We start from the raw sequence: 6,553 nt of genomic DNA on the forward strand, positions 1-6,553 counted from the left end.
TGTGCGGCAGACCCCATGTGTTGAGGGTGGGCTGCCACACCTCAACCCCACCTCAACACAGAAGCCCCCCAAGGCTGTTTCATAAGTACTCTGCTGTACTCTATGTACACAAATTATTGTGTTGCCAAAAGTAGCTCCAACACCATCATGAAGCTTTCTGATGTCACAATTGTGGTGGATTTGATCTACAACAACCATGAGAAGGCCTGTGAGAGGTGGAGGACCTGACAAAGTGGTGCTAGGCCAACAGGCTCTAACTGAACACCAGCAAAACCAAAGAGGGACGCAGCAGAGGATCTACAGCCCCTCACCATCAACAGAGCCCCAATTGAGAGGGTGAGCAGCTTCGGGTACCTCGGTGTTAACATCGAGGGCATCCTGTCAGGAGGCATCAGCGCCTGGTATGGGAACTGTTCTTCTCAGCACCACAAAGCCCCGCAGAGAGTGGTACATTCGGTCGAGCGAACCACCGGGACGACACTCGCCCCCCTACATGGCTTAAACACCAGGTGGTGCAGGACCAGGGCTAAGAGGATTATTAAGGATCCCCACCACCCCAACTATGGACTGTTCCAGTGGCTGCGGTCAGGCAGACGCCTCCACAGTCACAAGACCAGAACAGAGAGACTCTGTTCAAGCTTCTTCCCCCGACCAGGCCATAAGGGCACTGCACTCTGTCACAACCTAGTACTCACCTCATAAATACTGTTTCCACCTCACTGCTTTAATACAGATTCATCCATACAGATTTTATTTCATATTCCCCAATATGTATAATTTATTATATTATTCTCAGTTTAAACATTGCACAGCAGACATTGCACAATGTACATAGCTTATGTTGTTGTTGATTGTTGGTATATAGCGCACATCTGTACAGTATTCCTTCATATTCCATTGATATAAATTTTCTCAGATCTGAAACATTGCACAGCAGACATTACACTATTTACATGATCATGAACAATGAACAATATTAAGTATTGAAACATTTTTTTCCTTGTTTAAAAGTAGTTTGAAGTGTATGTGAATTTGTTCTGAAATAATAATTTGTTTGTTCTGGTTCCTCCTGAAATATATTCTATTTATTTTCAGTATCTTTACTATTACATTAGGGGTTGGGTATAGAGAAATGTAATCTCATTATTTCATTTAATTTAATTTGAATGTGAATTTGTATTTACTGCTGATTGTCAGTCATGACTTGACTTTTGGACTCCACTTGTTCTCACCCCAAGTAAACACTGAACTTGGTCTTGACTTTTTCCTACTTGTTAGATATATAGATAAATATATACATAGGTAGGTAGCAGGGATGCAACCAAATCTCAATACGTCATTTGGGAAAGCACAAATAATGCGATGGAGACAGCTATTTCTTCTACCCGAAGTTGCTTGTTATAAATCGGGGGGAAAAAATCCATGATTGACATGTCTGTGAGTCAAATCCATTCATATCATTGCTCCCATCATTTGGTGTTGTCGCCCCCCCACTGAGTCAGGTGTGGCAGCTTGCAAGACAAAAGCCTGGTGTGCCAACTTGATTACCCCCACAAGCTATACATCAAAATGAAGCTTTAGAACCTGTACTTTTTAGCTGCATTTGTTAAATTTCTCCATTAAAAAACCCCAGTTAAAAGGTGTTTCATTTACTATTACAGAGTAACGTGTAATAACGATGGTCATTCGTTCAATAACGGACGGACAACGACATGCCCTTACTCATATATTTACTGGTGTAGAAGACAAAAACACATTATTGTCTGCCTGAAAACGTTGTGATCTGCACAATATAGGCTCTGCATACAAAACAAAATGAAATTAATTTAATTTTCAAGGCAACATCATCAGGACAAGCCATGGAACGCCAGCAGAATGTTGCTATTAAACTAGAAAACTAATTAGCATGCAAACCTGGTCTGATAAAATAATATAATAAAGTCATTGTTTATGATCAGAATTATACAAAAACTTGAATATGCATGCTAAAATAAATAATACACATTTTTTACTAAAGCTTACAACTTACATTACCGTTTCCTTACTAAACAAAATAAAATAACGGGAGAGCCTTGCTATTTGCACGTACCTCTGAATTTAAAGCGACCCTGTTCTGAAGAAGTACGGCAACACCACACGGACGAAACACACGCAGACGATAGTACGGCAACACCACATGGACAAAACAGTTCCATTATAACCATAGTGATCCTGGGCTGCTTAATTATGGTGGAACTCATGTATAATCAAACATTTAGTTTCAACTTTGTTATGTAACTATAACCAAACAAAAGTACATTTATTGCTGTTATGTGTTTATTGTTGAATATTAGTAATTCACGCGCATGCATGGGTGAACAGCTACAAGTGATGCTCGCCAGCTATCCTTCAAAATGTCAGCTCACACCAAAAAAAGAAAAATTGATACTGAATGCCTGAAGACATGGACTGCTAAAAATGTATTTACACAAGTGAAAGGTAAAGCCGTGTGCATAGTTTGTGCTAGACAGGTCGCTGTGTTCGAGGATTACAATTTGAATCGTCACTATGTGACCAAACACAAGGGGAGTACAAGAACTTATTTAAACAAGGGCGCGCAAGGGAGTCGGATGCTTTGCTGGCTAAGCTGCAAAACCAATAAGGACCTTTTACTAAACTTTGCACATCCAGAGAAGCAGCTGTCAAGACGAGTTATGTCATATCCCAGAAAATCGCTAGAAAAAGTGAACCGTTTTCTGACGCAGAGTCTATTAAGGAGTGATTGTTAGACTCTGCAGCACTAATATGCACGGAGAAAAGGGAGCATTTAAGAACGTGACACTCTCCCAACAAAATCTGGAGCTTCAGCTGAAGAACAGAGCAGTCAAATTTGTCTCTTTTCCCTGGCTTTCGATGAAAGCTGTGATATACGTGACACTGCCCAGCTATTCATCTTCTTACGTGGGATAACTACAGACTTTAAAATCACAGAGGAGCTGGCAGCCATGCAGTCAATGAAAGGGACAACAACTGGGAGTGATTTGTTCACGGAGGTAAATGCATGTTTGGACAAGTTGGGACTGAAATTGGACAAGCTGGCAGGTGTGACAACGAAGGTTTTTCAAATCTGACAGAGAAAAATGTTGAAGAGAATGCGGATAAAGTGACAGAATTGAACCCTGAGCAGATATTGACATTTTTGCATTGTATTATACATCAGGAAGTGTTGTGTTAAGTCAGTGTTAAAAATGAACCATGTTGTTGATGTTGTAACTAAAATAGTTAACTTCATCAGGGCAAGAGCATTGCATCACAGACAGTTTGTTGCACTTTTGTAGAAAAATGAGACTGAACATTGTGACATAAGCTACCACACAGCTATCAGGTGGCTCAGCCTGGGCAAAGTGCTGAAAAGTGTCTGGGACCTGAGAGAAGAGATTGACGAGTTCTGTGTAAAGATCCCACAGCTTTCAGATGCAGACTGGTTGGCAGACCTTGGTTTTTCTGTAGATGTGACTGCACTAATGAATGAGCTAAATGTCAAACTGCAATACAAGGGCCCTTTTGTGCATTAAATGTACAGTGCAATAAAGGCTTTCATGAGAAAGTTGCAGCTTCTGTCAAGCCAAATGGAGGACAACATTCTCACCCACTTTCCAACACTGATGGAAGCCACACCATCAGCTGATCACCTCCACTGGTACTAATCTTAAAGATAACATGAAACACTGATGTAATGATTGTTTTTGTTTTAACTGTTTATTTCTTCTGTAGGAGTATTTTCCTATTTGACCAACACCACAATTTCATATATTTATATGAATATTTACAGAATATCCTTATTCTTCTGATTACCAGTAGCAGCTAATAAATGCTTTTTACAATGGTAGAAAATCATTTTGAGCAGAATTAAGTTCAAGTTATTGTTGGTTCGGCCCTCCGACACAGCTCAGGTTTCTCATGTGGCCCCTTGTAAAAATTATTTGCCCACCCCTGTTTTTCTGTATATCTTTACTGTAAATGGTTTCTATTCACAATGCAAAGCAGCATATTTCGATTTATAAAACCTTTTTTTCCAGTTTATGATTGTTCAATGTTTCCCAGTTAAGGCAGAGGTGTCAGACAGTTCATAAAATGTAGTTTAGTTAAAATTTTAAGAGAGAGAGAGAGAGAGAGAGAGAGATGAAAAGTACAATATGTGACCCACCGCAGATTTTAGGTACATTTGGTACTCTTTGACTTTTTTCCACATAATTTATAAGGTGGAGAATCAGAGCTTCAAAACAAGGTGTCCCTCGTGTGAATCAAGCAAATCATTTTAAAGCAATGGCTTGTTGACGATGAGGGTGCAGCAAACTGTGCTTCTGAGATAATCACCCTCAAAGTTTTCCGCACACATGGCTTCATTCAGCCAGCTCCCAGAATGCATTAAGTTGGAGGACCAACAATGGCATATGGCTACTTGCCACATGGCCACTTGACACCCTGCTGAATAGGGCAATCTCTGCATTGTTCTTGTGCTTATAGAGAATGTTAAACAGCATAATCGACACACAAAATCTTTGTAAGATACATGTTTATATTTTATATTTATTTTTAATGTACATGTTTTATAAGTGGAATTATTTAGAAGTTTAAAAGTGCGGACAACACAACAAAACATTGATATCTGCACCCCTCTAGAGTGAATGGGTGAACGTAGCTTATAAATGTAGGCTTACAGACTATAACGGGATGGCACCTATGTGATAAAATGATAATTACTGGGAATGAAGAAAAACAAAGCTCTGCAGATTTGGACACCATCCACTGAGACATTTCACCGAATATATGTATGAACATATGTATATGTATGTGACAAATAAACCTCTTGAATCTTGAATCACTGAGGAAGTGACAATAGTAAAAGAATGTCAGCAATTTCTACTCTATGTTAATACGCTTTGTTGGTAGCATTTCAAAGAGTAGGCTACATGGCAGCCTTCCTGGAGGCACTACAGGATATCTTGGAATTCACTCTGGAATGCCATCCATTCCAATGTGAAAAACATTCCCTCCACATGCAATATTCTCTGATACACTCTGGTAAGAGCGAAGGGGGTGGTGGCAGTGTGTGTGTGTGTGTGTGTGTGTGTGTGGGGGGGGGGGGGGTTGCATGTGACATCTACAGATCTTGTCCAGGGCTCCATAAAAGCTAGGCCCTGGTCCTGTGTTCTCATAGGCCTATGTTCCCATGGCCCTATGTTCCCAGGGTCCTATCTTCCCAAGACCATATGTTCCAAAGGCCCGGTGTTCCCAGGGTCATACAGTATCTTCCCAAGACCCTATATTCACAAGGTCCTGTGTTTCCAAGGTCCTATGTTGCCAAAGTCCTATGCTGCCAAAGTCCTATGTTTAAAAAGGCCCCATGTTGCCAAAGTCCTACTGTAAGCAGCCAAATACCTATGTTTCCAAGGTCCTATGTTGCCAACGTCCTATGTTTCCAAGGTCCTATGTTGCCAGAGTCCCATGTTTCCAATGTCCTATGTAGCCAAAGTCCTATGTTTCCAAGGTCCTATGTTGCCAAAGTCCTATGTTGCCAACATAATATGTTTCCAATGTCCTATTTTTCCAATGTCCTATGTAGCCAAAGACCTATGTTTCCAAGTTCCTATGTAGCCAAAGACCTATGTTCCAATGTCATATGTTGTTCTGTTACCAAATTCCTATGTTTCCAAAGTCCTATATTGCCAAAGTCCCAGGTTGCCAAAGTCCTATGTTTCCAAGGTCCTATGTTGCCAAAGTCCTACTGTAAACTACCATGTGCTATGTTGCCAAAGTCATACTGTAAGTTTCCAAATACCTATGTTTCCAATGTCCTATGTTACCAACATCCTATGTTGTCAAGGTCCTATATTGAAAAGTTCCTATGTTTCCAATGTCCTATGTCACCAAAGTCTTTTGTTCCCACGGTCCAGTGTGCCCAGGACAATGTGGATGGTTCCAAATATTGGGAAAACCTCCCCTGGTGCCTTTAGTGTTTAGTGTGTCTTGAGATCTGGAAGGAGTTCAGAAGGTTCAATTTTCAGGAAGTAAAGGAAGTAAAGGTCCTGGTTCAATATTATTATTCAATATTATTATTATGTATAAACAGATATGTGCATTAAAGTGGCATGTGAATAAAGTGAGGTAGTGTGTGTGGAGATATGCAGTACAGTATACAACAGAATGAACAGAAAAGAAATACAGCACAGTATGCAGAAATTCCAGAACAGTGATACAGTATGTAGTACAGTATGCTACATACAGTACAGTAAGGCAGTGAGGTCTATGTGTGTGTCTCAGTGAGGACCCCTGGTGATGTCAGCATTGACAGTTCTTATGGCTTGAAGAAACTCTGTCTCAGTCTCTTTGTTCTTGCTGTGACTGCGGAGGCCGAGCCTGACCGTAGCATATGGAACAGTCCGTTGTTGGGGTGGTGAGGATCCTTCATGATCCTGCGGGTTCTGCTACAACACCCCCTGGTGTAAAAGTCCTGCATAGAGGGGAGTGTAGTTCCAGTGGTACGTTCAGCTGAATGCACCACCCTCTGCAG

This window comes from Zeus faber, assembly GCF_960531495.2.
Source record: "Zeus faber genome assembly, chromosome: 6".
In the NCBI taxonomy this organism is placed as follows: domain Eukaryota; kingdom Metazoa; phylum Chordata; class Actinopteri; order Zeiformes; family Zeidae; genus Zeus; species Zeus faber.